Genomic DNA, 14,783 nt, shown 5'->3' with positions numbered 1-14,783 from the left:
CCTCTCGGTCTGGTCATCGGTCTACGGGTGATATGTGGTGCTGAGTTGCAAATCAGTGCCCGTCGCTCTCAAAGCACCTCCAGAACTGAGACGTGAACCTCGGGTCTCAGTCAAAAATGATCGAGACTTGAACGCCATGCAATCTCATAATCTCCTCAATGAATAACTTCGCAGGCCGGTTGAAAGGCCAAGTCGCACAGATCGCAAGAAAATGTGCCGACTATTGAGGGTCAAATATTGCATTTTAGACCCCAGTTATTACCTGGATCTACAAGCATAATACCGTTTAATGGCTGATTTAATCGTGTTTGTGATGCAGAGTATACTTACGAGCTTAGATTGAAAAAGGATGATAAAGCATAGATTTAATGCTCTTATGACACCAAAGGCATTGGAGGGGACTCCAGAGGACTGAGATCAACGGATTTACACGCCAGGGATCCGAGAAAATCAAACCGTTCATGTTAAAGAGGCCCGAAAATGGTCCAGATTGCAAGATCCAGGGTTCCCACCATCCGATTGACTCGAAACTTTATGCATGTAATGGGGACCATAAATTAACTGCACATATTAAATTTCAGCCATTGGATCACTCGGGAAGTGGCCTAACGGACAGATCATCCCATTAATCTCCAATTTTAGGCCCACTTACAATCTGGATATTCTTCTAAATCGTCCTCAATGGTTTAAATGATATGATAGAAGGGATGGACAGATCAGATCTCCCACAAGTATCATAGTGAGTCCCACCTTCAGTGACATGTGCAAAGTGCACATGTACACTAGCTGTGCACCGGACCAGCCGGGCTGGTCAAAGTCGGTTTGACTGACCTCTTCTTCCTAAAACGGAATTTCCATTTTTTTTCCACCAGCGTTCGCACGAACCATTGCGGGTGAGCATTGTGGGCCATCATTATGGTCCAGATGATAAACCTAGACCATCCATCAGATTCCCACGGCCCATGTTACCACGGCCTAGGTGACAGATTTTCAGAAGGGAGCGAGGAACGATTTCCAATCATCCAAACAGAGGTCGGACGGTCGTATGATTAATCACGTGGGCCACACCGAATACAAACAGAAACTAGTCATTTCCTACTGATTTTTCGTCCTGAATTCAATGGACGGAATGGATTTCTTTGATAAGTCAGATTATGGACCCCACCGTGAGCCAACGTAACTATCTACGCAGGATCTGTTTACGCAGTCCGGAGAAACCTAAATTTTTCGGGCTATTACGTATCCATAGAGAGGGTCGGATGGCCAATCCGAACCGTCAAAACACTAGAGAACTAGGCCTTCAACCTCACCATGCAGTCAGATTCCAAGGTCAGGAGGTTCACTATTCCAAAAATCACTCCAAAAAGTAGGCTGTTTGCGATTTCGCTGCACAAAGTACGAAAGCCTTACGCGCGCGCCCGGATTTTCTCCACCGCCTATGTTTGTACGGGAATTGTCTTCCATCCACCATCGTCAGAAGTTATAAAGAGAGAAGGGAGAAAGGGGAGGCTGGGGGCTGGACGTGAGCAGAGAGAGAGAGAGAGAGAGAGAGAGAGAGAGAGAGAGAGAGAGTAGAGTTATTTGTTTTTCTTTTCTTTTCTTCTTCTTTTTGTTTATTTTGGATTTAGTCTAATCTTGACCGTGATCGACTAAACCTCTTAGCTAGGGCTAAGAGATGAAGCTTGTAGTGAGATGGGAGACTCTATTTTTATGCCTTGATTTAACTATTAAATTGTGAATTGAACTTGATTGTGGTTTGATTATTAAGGGAATGTTTTTAGTTTTTAATGGTCTGTTGTGACTGAAATTACAATGGGTCTGCGATAGCTTTGAGCATGTTCCTTTCCTTTTATGTTTATGACGTCAATAAGCCCTGTTATTCACCATCGTCTCCTGGGCATGGTCGGATGACGGAATCCTTCCTAACATTCATATATCTTCTGATTGGTTGTGGATTGGTTTAGTACTATTGTTTACCTTGTCTCATGGGCATGGATTTGTGATGGAATCATATCTAATTCTTATACCTTTCATCTCATTGAAAACTAGATCAAAGGAAGTTTAGATTGTGCTTTAGTGATATACCTTCCAATTGGATGAAGATGGGACTCAAAGTCCAGTTGAGTTCATGAATCAAGCGTAGATCTCCCTGATCTCTACAAGTGGATCCTCTGAATCCCTAGTTCCCTACCTCTGAATTCTACATATTTTAGTTTACTATTTCACCATTATTCCTTAAATTCACCTGATTTAGATTTTATCTTATTCTAATTCTAGTTCTGGTTATTTTCGAATTACGTATAGGTTTCAATCCTTGTGGATTCGACCTCGGTCTCACCGAGTTTACTACTACATCACAACCCTATACTTGGAGAGTGAACAAGTTTTTGGCGCCGTTGCCGGGGATTGACGGTTACGATTCTTTGAAATTAACTAGTTTTAGGATTTGTTTAAGATTAGAATTTTTCTAACTTTAGGTTTAGGTTTTTCTGATTTTTAGAAACTAACCTGTTTTCCTATTTTGTAGGATCCTGACATAAACTTCAAAATTGGTAATCCCTCTCTAATTCATCTACTTTTTCTATTTTTAGAATTAGGGTTTGAGTTTTAGAAATTTTCTAATTCTAGTATTTTTCTATTTTTAGGAAATAGTTTATTTTTAGAAACTTTCCCCTTTTGTTTTTCGAAACTAGGTTAGTTATTTCCCTTTTTAGAAATTTTTTTCTAATTTTAGAAAATAACTCATCTTTCCTTTATTTTATTTTTTATTTTTGGAAACTTTCCTTTTTAAGAATTAGTTTATTTTTAGAAACTTTTTAATTTTAGGTTTAGATTTTATATTTTAGAAACTTTCTAATTCTGGGTCTTCTTTTTAGAAACTAACTTAGCTTCTAGGTTTAGGGAACTTTCCTTTTTAAAAACTAACTTTCTATTTCAATTGTAGGAACTTTCTAACTTTAGACTTTCTATTTTAGAAACTAATCTCTTTTGTTTTCTTTTGTAGGATCTTAACATAGGAACTTCTCATTTGGTAACATCCTTCTAACTTCTCCTCTTACTTTTTGTACTGCTATAGGAATTTTTTATTTTCTTCTAGGATTAGAATCAGAATGAAGGTTCACCATGGAAGCTTGGGTACGTGTTTATGCTGAGATGGATAAGCAGTTTTGGGGAATGCCTGAGGGTTTTGGAATTCAACGTATACATCAAGATTTTTCTCCATCGAGAACCGACATTGAGAACCGACTAGAACGTTATGCTCTATCGGCTAATAGGTCTGTATACGATCATAATTATGGGAATGAGGATTATTATCAACCATCATGTTCTCCCATGTATGATCAGTATGACTATAACCAGTGGAACCATCAAAACTGGGAAGATGAACCAACAACATGTTGTAATGATTATTCTCTTAGATACCCTACCTTTGAGAACCAACCACAAACGATCCAAGAGAATTCATTTCAGCATAACATGGAGTGTCTTGCTGAAATTAGAAAAGCAATGGAAGCACTCAATTCCCGCCTCGATAGGATAAAGGAAGCTCGCTCATCCCAATTACAATCCAATCCAGAAATACAATGCGAGGAAAGTGATCCTCACTCGCTTTTGAAGAAATCTGAAATTTGGAATAAGGAGTTGGATTCCATTAATGAGCATCCCGATGAGTTGATCTCAATGACTGTTCAAAAGAATGGTGGAGATACATGGGTGTCTTTCAAATATAATGATGATGATATACTTCACTCACAGGATACACTAGATTTCAATGATGAGGGAGAGGTTGGTTTATGTGAACCTCAACCCAATCTGGGAATAAAATGCGAGGAAAGTGATCCCATCCCAAATGTACACTGCACTGAACTAGAATATGATGAGTATTGGGATGACGATCATGAATGTGCAGCCCCAGTTCCCCTGGAATTAATCTCAGGTTTGGTCCAGGTCAATGATCAAGAAGTGCACGAAGTGAGTGGTCATAATGAGCTACTCCACTCACCTAACATATCTGATTTAAAAGTGGATGACCTCATTACAACCAACCCTTCTATCTCTTGTGAGACATGTTTTAACCACTCCCCTGAATTACATGATGATATGATTCGGGAGATGGATGAGTCACTTGATACAACTCTGGAATTTAAAATCACCCAGTTGAGGCCACCATCTGAACTATTGAATTTTGACGATTCACTATCTCTTCTGAATAGTATCAATGAACAGAGTCCGCACATCAATACTTCATCTACTGACCCTCTATCTGTCTGTGTAGGGCTGGAGCAAGAGAGCATGTATCCATCCACTTCAAAAGACGATGGAATCCTTGGGATCATCATCCCAGATTTCGATGCAGGAGACGAGTCACTCCCAGCTGACTTTCCCACATCTTTGAACTCATGCTTGGCACACCTTGTGGATTCCAACGACCTCATGATACAAGAAAAGGTGGACTCCTTGCAGGACACTATCTCGGTGGTTGTCACGGACCAAGCGAACCCTTACTCTGAAGCCCCTTCTTCCACAGATCCTAAATGTTTACCATTAAGGGAGGAGGAACTGAAAATTGAACCGAAGTCTGACACTTCGGAATGTGTTGAGACTACATTACTTCTTGCGAAGTTTTCTAAACTTTATCTACCTGTAGTTTCTGATTCACTATGGGATACTAACGACGAAACTTCTTCTGTCACAGGTGAATCGTATATGTTATGGATACCTCAAGTACTTCAACAAAAAATTTCTTATGAGGTACATAAGTTTCTCTGGAAGGTCATGCTCCAAGGCATCCAAGCCTTTTGCAAAAATGGCTTTTGGATGATCCTGTTGAGGAACTTACTGAGAAACTTATCAAGATATTGGCCGGAAGAGGAACCTTGCGGCTTGATTCAGTAGTTTTTCCTTGCTTTCTTAGGACTAGGGTAGTTTCCTTTATGTTGTTTTAGGATAGACGATAAACTTAGCGCTCATGAAAGCCAATCCAACTTTTCATTCCATTTCACTTTCCTAGTTAGTTAGTTCAATGTTTGTGGGTCACGAGACTACAACTCGTCCACTAGGGGCAACCTAGGGGTTTAAAGGCTTGTTGCATACGCGAAATGCAATCGAGAGTACCTGTGAAAGTGGTGTAGGTAGGATTTTATTTTTGTTATTTTTATTTTACTTCTGTTAGTTTCTCTCTTATGCTAACCCGCTCTTACGTAGATATCTTTGGAAAGCCTCTTGATTCTTTTGTCCAGGTACTATCTTTCCATCACTCCTCTTGTACTTTCGTTGTCCCATGTGCATTGCATGCTTATTTCTTTTACATTGAGGACAATGTAGATTTTAGGTTGGGGGTGGGAGATTAGGTTTCCTAATCAGTGTTTTCTTGGTCTTGAGCAAAAATTGTGAAAATTTTTATTTTTTCTGGAATTTCTTGTGAATTCGAAGTGATTTTAACAGCCATCTAGGGCACTTAGAATTTCAAGATACGTGATGTTGGCAATTTATGACTCTTGAATTCTGTATCTGTTAGATTTCACGGTTAAATTTAAATTGTTAGTCCATGGTTAGAGGTTTTAAACATTGATTGAGTCATGATTTCACATGTCACATCTCGCTTACATATTGTGGTTTCAGTTTGATATTAAAAGATTAATTTGGTGATCACTAAGCATGCAAGGAACCAGCTTGGAAAAGTTGCCCATCATAATCAATTGAAGAAAAAGAAAATACTTAGAAAAAAAATAGATACCTTTGGAAAAGGTTGGCGAATAATCTTCACCATAGGTTTGTTCCCTATTGGTTTAGATTTGATTCTCCATGGATAATATGTGAAAAAGGGTTGGGTGTACGGTCTTCACCATAGGTTTGCTCTCTATAGGTGAGGATTTAATTCCCCTTCTTAGCATTACTGTTAATGGAAAAATCAAAAGACTGGAAAAATGAAAAAAATGATCTGTGAGGCAAGTTTGGTTTAAGTCTTGGTTATCATGAATTCTCTTGTTGATTACCAATGATATCCCGAAATAGAGAAGTAAATTTTAATAATGATAAGCCGAGATTACACAATACACCCATGGAACTCGATGTTTAGAATTCTTTCTAATTAATGGATTGATACTTTGAACATGACTATGAAGTTACCGTGCGCTTAAGTCCAAGAGAGATTAATGCTCAACATTCATGAGTCTTAGATTTCTCGAATCTGAATCGTTTTTCAAATCATCACTCGGTTTCATAGCAATTGAACGGTAATTCTCAACTTATTTTTCGCATACCTTGCTCAGAACTAGCAAGAAGCTGGTTGGGGGTTGTGTTAAGGGTCAAATATTGCATATTAGACCCCAGTTATTACCTGGATCTACAAGCATAATACCGTTTAATGGCTGATTTAATCGTGTTTGTGATGCAGAGTGTACTTACGAGCTTAGATTGAAAAAGGATGATAAAGCATAGATTTAACGCTCTAATGACACCAAAGGCATTGGAGGGGACTCCAGAGCACTGAGATCAACGGATTTACATGTCAGGGATCCGAGAAAATCAAACCGTTTATGTTAAAGAGGCCCGAAAATGGTCCAGAATGCAAGATCACAGGGTTCCCGCCATCCGATTGACTCGAAACTTCATACATGTGATGGGAACCATAAATTAACTTTACGTATTAAATTTCAGCCATTGGATCACTCGGGAAGTAACCTAACGGACAGATCAGCCCATTAATCTCTAATTTTAGGCCCACCTACAATCTGGATATTCTTCTAAATTGTCCTCAATGGTTTAAATGATATGAAAGAAGGGATGGATGGATCAGATCTCCCACAAGTATCACAGTGAGTCCCACCATGAGTGACATGTGCAAAGTGCACATGTACACTAGTTGTGCACCGAACCAGCCGGGCTGGTCAAAGTCAGTTTGACCGACCTTTTCTTCCTAAAACGGAATTTCCGTTTTCATTCCGCCAGCGTTCGCACGAACCATTGCGGGTGAGCATTGTGGGCCATCATTATGGTCCAGATGATAAACCTAGACCATCCATCAGATTCCCACGGCCCATGTTACCACGGCCTAGGTGACAGATTTCCAAAAGGGAGCGAGGAACGATTTCCAATCGTCCAAACAAAGGTCGGACGGTCGTATGATCAATCACGTGGGCCACACCAAATACAAACAGAAACTAATCATTTCCTACTGATTTTTCGTCATGAATTCAATGGACAGAATGGATTTCTTTGATAAGTCAGATTATGGACCCCACCGTGAGCCAACGTAACTGTCTACGCAGGCTCTATTTACGCAGTCCGGAGAAACCCGAATTTTTCGGGCTATTACGTATCCATAGAGAGGGTCGGATGGCCAATCCGAACCGTCAAAACACTAGAGAACTGGGCCTTCAACCTCACCATGCAGTCAAATTCCAAGGTCAGGAGGTTCACTGTTCCAAAAATCACTCCAAAAAGTAGGTTGTTTGCGATTTCGCTGCACAAAGTACGAAAGCCTTACGTGCGCGCCCAGATTTTCTCCACCACCTCTGTTTGTACGGGAATTGTCTTCCATCCACCATCGTCAGAAGCTATAAAGAGAGAAGGGAGAAAGGGGAGGCTGGGGGCTTCTTTTCTTCTTCTTTTTGTTTATTTTGGATTTAGTCTAATCTTGACCGTGATCGACTAAACCTCTTAGCTAGGGCTAAGAGGTGAAGCTTGTAATGAGATGGGAGACTCTATTTTTATGCCTTGATTTAACTATTAAATTGTGAATTGAACTTGATTATGGTTTGATTATTAAGGGAATATTTTTAGTTTTTAATGGTCTGTTGTGACTGAAATTACAATGGGTCTGCGATAGCTTTGAGCATGTTCCTTTCCTTTTATGTTTATGACATCAGGAAGCCCTGTTGTTCACCATCGTCTCCTGGGCATGGTCGGATGACGGAATCCTTCCAAACATTCATATATCTTCTGATTGGTTGTGGATTGGTTTAGTTCTATTGTTTACCTTGTCTCATGGGCATGGATTTGTGATGGAATCATATCTAATTCTTATACCTTTCATCTCATTGAAAACTAGATCAAAGGAAGTTCAGATTGTGCTTTAGTGATATACCTTCCAACTGGATGAAGATGGGACTCAAAGTCCAGTTGAGTTCATGAATCAAGCGTAAATCTCCTTGATCTCTACAAGTGGATCCTCTGAATCCCTAGTTCCCTACCTCTGAATTCTACATATTTTAGTTTACTATTTCACCATTATTCCTCAAATTCACCTGATTTAAATTTTATCTTATTCTAATTCTAGTTCTGGTTATTTTCGAATTACGTACAGGTTTCAGTCCTTGTGGATTCGACCTTGGTCTCATCGAGTTTATTACTACATCACAACCCTATACTTGGGGAGTGAACACCGACTTCGTCAGACGATCAACGACAACCCAAATGCCGTCATAACCGCGTTGAGTCCTCGGCAAGCCCATAATAAAATCTATCAATATGTGCTCCCACTTTTACGTTGGGATGCTCGACGGCTGCAATAGACTAGGGGTCTCTGATGATCGGCCTTGACACGCTGGCATGTGTCATACTCGGCCACAAAACTCGTGATATGACACTTCATCCCCGCCCAAAAATACTGTCGCCTCATATCACGGTACATCTTCGTCAAGCCATGATGGATAGAAAACCGCGATCGATGTGCCTTGATCATAAGATCTCTACACAACTCAAGAATATTTAGGACACATAATCGGCCTCTGAAGTGAAGTCCACCATCAGCACCAATCTGCCAATCTGTCTAATCTCAGATGCTGCCTCTGCTTGGTAACCTGTAACGAATCGTTTGCCTGCTGAGCCTCGATCACCCTTGTGACAAGAGAGGGTTGAATCGACAGGATCGATAGCTGGACGATAGTAGACTGTAGACCAAAATTGAAGTCGTACTCTGCTATATCCTCGAGCATCCTCCACTCCTGAATCATCATATGTGCCACCAGGCCTCGTGGTTGATGGCTGAGGGCATCCGCCACCACATTCACCTTGCCTGGGTGGTACTGGAGGTCAAAATCATAGTCCTTCAGAAGCTCCATCCAGCGTCTCTGCCTCATTTCAGCTCGGACTGAGAGAATAAGTACTTCAAGCTCTTGTGGTCGGAGAAGAGCTCGAACCTGACCTCATAGAGATAGTGTCTTCACACCTTCAGTGCGAAGACGACTGCTGCCAACTCTAAATCATGCGTGGGGTAGTTCAGCTCATGGACCTTGAGCTGACGGGACGCAAACGCTACAGGCTTGTCGTGCTGCATCAGGACAACACCTAAACTAATACGAGAGGCATTAGTAAATACAACAAATTCATCACTCCCAGAGGGAAGAGTGAGGACAGGAGCGGGCGTAAAAAATCCTTCAGGTCACGAATGCCTGCTCACATACGTTAGACCAAACAAAATCTGTGCCCTTCTGAGTCAACCTGGTCAACGGGGTTGTAATATGGGAGAAGCCCTCAATGAAATGCCGATAGTATCCCGCTAAACCAAGGAAACTGCGGATCTCGGACGTAGTCATGGGCTGACTCTACTGACGCACTACCTCATCCTTCGAGGGGTCCACTGCGATACCCTCCCTCGTCACCACGTGACTGAGGAATTTCACCCCCTCCTGCCAAAACTCACACTTCTCCAACTTCGCATATAGCTGGTGGGCACGGAGGGTCTGTAAAACGATCTTCATATGCTGCATATGCTCCTCACGGGTCCTCGAATATATCAGAATTTCGTCAATGAAGGCCACAACAGACTGATCGAGATATGTATGAAAGACTTCATTCATCAACTGCATGAAAACCGCGGGTGCATTAGTCAGTCCGAAGGACATGACTTGAAACTAAAAATGACCATAACGTGTCCTGAAAGCCGTCTTCGGGATGTCCTCCTCTCGGACTCGAATCTGATGATAACCGAAACGCAGATCAATCTTCGAAAAGAACTGTGCACCCTGCAGCTGATCAAACAAATCATTTATCCTTGGAAGCAGGCTTATTCTTGATCGTGACCGGTTAAGCTCGCGGTAATCCACACAGAGCCTCAACGAGCCATCCTTCTTCCTAACGAAGAGCACCAATGCTCCCCACGTAGAATTGCTCGGACGAATGAATCCCAACTCACGCAACTCGTCCAACTGTCGCTGCTGCTCACGCAACTTCATCAATGTCATATGGTACGGGGCCTTTGATATAGGTGCGGTACCGGGTACAAGATCGATCTGGAACTCAATATGGTGACGCGGCGGCAATCCCGGAATCTCCTGGAATACGTCGGGAAAATCACAGATAATCGGCCACTGATCAATACAAGCGGCCACAGGCTCTTCAACGGCATAGGACATCAAGCAAGACAATGGCTCTTCTCGGGGCTTGACAACAAACTGAAACTGCGGCAAGGCTAATATCAGAACGTGACTATCCTCGCGGAACAGTCCAAGATAGCGTGGTACTCGACAAGCCAATCCATGCTCAAAATAATGTTGAAATCTATCATCGGCAGTACAAATAAGTCAGCGGGTAAAAAGATATCACCGACCAGAATAGGGCAAGATGAACAGAAACGGCCTAATACTGTAGTCTTCCCTAAGGGTGTCGATACGGTCAATCCCTCATTAGCAGACTCTGTCGGCAATCCAGTCGATCGACAAAAACCCTTAGACATGAATGAGCCTGAAGCACCGAAATCAAATAACACTCGGGTGATGCATGAAGAGACTGGAAGTATACCCTCAACGACTCCTCCAGAGGTCTGCGGGTCCTGCTAAGCAGCATAAAATCTAGCCTGAGCTGGTTAAGGAGGCGACTGTCCCCTCTGAGGTCCCTGGTGTTGCTGATGCCTCCGCAGCGCCCTGTACTGCTGTCTCTGCTGCTGCTTGGGCCTTGGCGGCTAAGGTGGCTGTGGTCACTGCTGATGGGGTCGCTACTGTGTTGGAGGTTGCTGCTGAGGTCGCTGTTGTGCTGGAGGCTGCTGTGGCCCTCTTGACTGCTGCAAATGAGGGCGAGGGTACTCAGACAGGCGGTGCCCTGTCCCACCACATCCAAAATAAGTCCCTACAAATGGCTGCAGGGGTGGCGCTGGAGTTGCTGTTGGTGCTCTAGCAGGTGGGTGGCTCCTGTACCTCTGTGGGCGTCGATGCTGCTGGGAGCTACTAGAGGGGGCCTGCCTCTTCCGACCTCTCCTCTGATCTCGATCTCCCTGTGAACTGGCCCACTTAGTCTCGCAAATTTAGACCCTCCGCACTACTGCCTGAAAAGTCGGGAGCTCATGCCCAATCATACGGCCTCAAAGACCATAACGCAAGTCGTTCTCGAAACGGCGGGCCTTCCGCCCCTCACCATCAACCAAATACGGCGCGAACCTCGATAGCGCCACAAAACGAGCAGCATACTACGCCATAGTCATGTCCCCCTGCACCAGAGTCTCGAACTCCAGTGCTCTCTAACGTCGAATGTGGTCAGGGAAGTACTGCTCCTCAAATTGGTCGATAAAGTCCTCCCATGTCCAGATATAATCAAGTCCTGCGATGCGGGTAATGGAGGTCCACCAGTGCTCTGCCTCACCCTGGAGAAGGAATACAGCCAATCGGACTCGCTGTTGGGTCATACATGCCATAAATCGAAGATCTTCTCCACATCGGAGCGTCATCTCTCGGCTGCAGTCAAATCTGGCTCGCCCTGGAAACACGGAGGATCGAGCTGTCTAAACTCACGAAGAAGGGCACTCACGCGCTCCTTCTCGGCCTGGGCTGGAGAAACAACTGGGCGCCTGCCCTGTCCCTGAAGTGCGACTATCACAGCTTGTAACATCTGTTGTAACTGAGAGGCACTCACAAGTACGGTCGGATCCACACCGGCTTCAGGTGAAGGAACGACATCCTCAGGCTGTGGAGTAGGGATCTTTGGGGGTGGAACAGGAGCCGCAGGTGGTAAAGCTAGAGCCTCAGGAGGTGGAGCCGGAGTCGATCGGGTCACTTTCCTAAGCAGTATGTCCTATAGGAAGAATAAGGATGCTGATCAACCTTGAGAATCGCACGTTAGGAAATTCAATCGGAAGGTTACGCACTCGGAACCTAGACTCATAGTAAACATGTGATGTTGTTCTCGGTTATTCCCAAGTTATTCTTTGATACTAACTTCTGTCATGCCTCGAACTCGAAAACCGGGCTCACAAAATTTTCGATCGCTGAATCCGACACCAACAGCCTCCTTAGTACCCCATTCTCGACTCCCGGCATTTATACACCAGGTTCCGATCCTGGAATCCTACAAGGAGGATTTCAAGCATGATTTTGATTCGGTATAAGCATAACCATAAGCATAACCCATGAACAATAACCACAAGAACACCATCACAAAATCCACTATGATCAAAAACTTTGAATACAGTGCATATGAAGGGAAATACAAGATAATGATACAGAAACTCCAAAAACTCGGCTGCACACTCCAACTGCGACAAGGCTACGACTGTGACCTGGCATCACCTGCACGCATCCATCGTGCATAAGCTTATAGAAAGCTTAGAGGGTGGTGTAAGTGTGTGTGCAATATAAGCATGCTCAGAATGTAAGGTCAGAGAAATGCGGAATCATGCTGATGAGTACATGAATGCAATCAACCATACCAGGGCTATGCGGTGTAAGATATGAATGCAATCGGCCATGTCAAGACCATATGATGTAAGATGCAGCTCAAGCATGCTAATCTTCATCATATATCAGTACAGTTCTCATTCTGGATAATCACCAGGGTTTAATACACTCTAAATGGCACTGCAGCTCTCCTAGCCGCACAGTTCAAGTGAGCGTAAGAAACCTCACTATCCACCTGACCAATAGTCTACCAATACCTATCTGGCACGTTGATAGCGGACCCATTCACGAGCTGGTCAAACTCAGCCTAGTATTGCCCCCTACTCTCGAGCAAGTAAGGCAACACCTCTTTCCAATCGACCACGACGCAGTGGGAGACGCGGCCTCCTAGTATTCAGCCCTCGTGCGATCATATATCCACTCGGTCTCGACGTTCGAGTCATCCTCTGGTACCATCGGGTTTAGAGATTTTCACCCATGGACATTTATGGCGCCTCAATGCTTAGTAACAATATTTTCGATATCTGATCCTGTCATCCACGATGTGTTTGTGAAGATCATAACCCTGATGTTGTTGGGGCGTATAGAAATCATGTCATACAAATACAAAGTGCAAGAATCACACTACCAGTCATGCATCAATCTTACGCGTATCGCGCGCTCATGAAGGGTAACTCGCCTATCAGGAAGCCCATAAACAATTTATCCAAAGGCATATGCTATGATCAGTCACTCCTCATATCAAGCATACCTATGATGCGTATGATCATGAATCATGGATCTATACTAAACATGTTATACGGTGATGGGTTCTGATCATAACAAAGATCGACCTAGACTGCCTACACACTACAAGTATGGGCCTATCACTGGGCCTTAGAGAGAGTGACAATGCGAACATTTAACCAACATCATCCATATAATGTGGACGTCAAACCATCATTGCTCCCAAGGCATAGCCCGCCATCGAGATCATCACATAAACCACGGTGGAAACACATTACAATGGGCCTTATATACATCCCATTGGGCCTCGACCCATGGGCCTCCAATACGTCAAATGAGCCTCATACCATGGGTCTCATATATATCAAGGTGGGCCTCAACAACAGGCCATAAATATATCAAGATGGGCCTAATCACATGGGCCTCATATGTATATATATCAAAGGATCAACTGGACCACACTCCAAATAACAGTGGTGACCATGATTTCCACCATGAAAATTCTTAAGGCCCACCATAACATTTATTTTCTATCCAATCTAGTCGTGAGGTCACACAGACTTGGATTAAGAGGAAAACAAATTTCCTAATGATCCAAACTCTTGTGACAACAAGGAGTTTCAATGGCAGAAGCTCAATCCCCACTGCCTTTTATTAGGTGGTCCACTTGATCCTAGATCCGTCTTAGTCTTTAGCTTATGCCATAAAATGAGCTTTCAAAATGGTTGGACAGCTTGGATGCAACCCATGCATCATGGTGGGGTCCACTGACCGTCCAGCAACCCAGCCAAATGGCTGGACGACAGTGATAAAACACATTTTTTTATTATTATATATATTTTTTTTATTTTGGGTTCCACCGTCCACGGTCAGTGGACTTTACATCACTGTGGGTCCCACGTGGGGCCCACCATAATGCTTATTTGCAATCCAACCCGTTGGTAAGGTCACACGGACCCTAAATGAAGAGGAACACAAATTTCATAATGATCCAAAACTTCTGGACGCCTAGAAGAGTTTCAATGGCAGTTGTCCATTCCCTACCGTTTTCTGAGACGTGGGCCACTTGAACTTTGAATATGGATGATTTTTGGGTGGCCCACAGCCAGGGAGGGGGGCCAACTAATGAACGGCGTGGATGTTATACACACATCACAGTGGGGCCCACGGCTGCCTCCGGCATCAGGCAGCAGGATGCTGCTGGCGTCCTCTGACTGGCAGCGGCAGTAGCCGCTGCTGCTGCCTCTTTGTTTGTTTGTTTTTTTTTTTTTTAAATCTATATTACTACAGATTTTCTTAGGTGGGGCCCGCATCGGGCAGATCCACTCCAGCCATTGGATCCTAAGGCTCATTACAAGCTAAATGAGCCCAATATCTAAGGTATTTTGGCGTATAAAAGACTTCAAAGTGCGTTTTAATAGTAAGAACCACTATTTTCTATACTATGGC

This window comes from Magnolia sinica, chromosome 19, assembly GCF_029962835.1.
Source record: "Magnolia sinica isolate HGM2019 chromosome 19, MsV1, whole genome shotgun sequence".
In the NCBI taxonomy this organism is placed as follows: Eukaryota; Viridiplantae; Streptophyta; class Magnoliopsida; order Magnoliales; family Magnoliaceae; genus Magnolia; species Magnolia sinica.
This window is presented reverse-complemented; position numbering follows the sequence as displayed.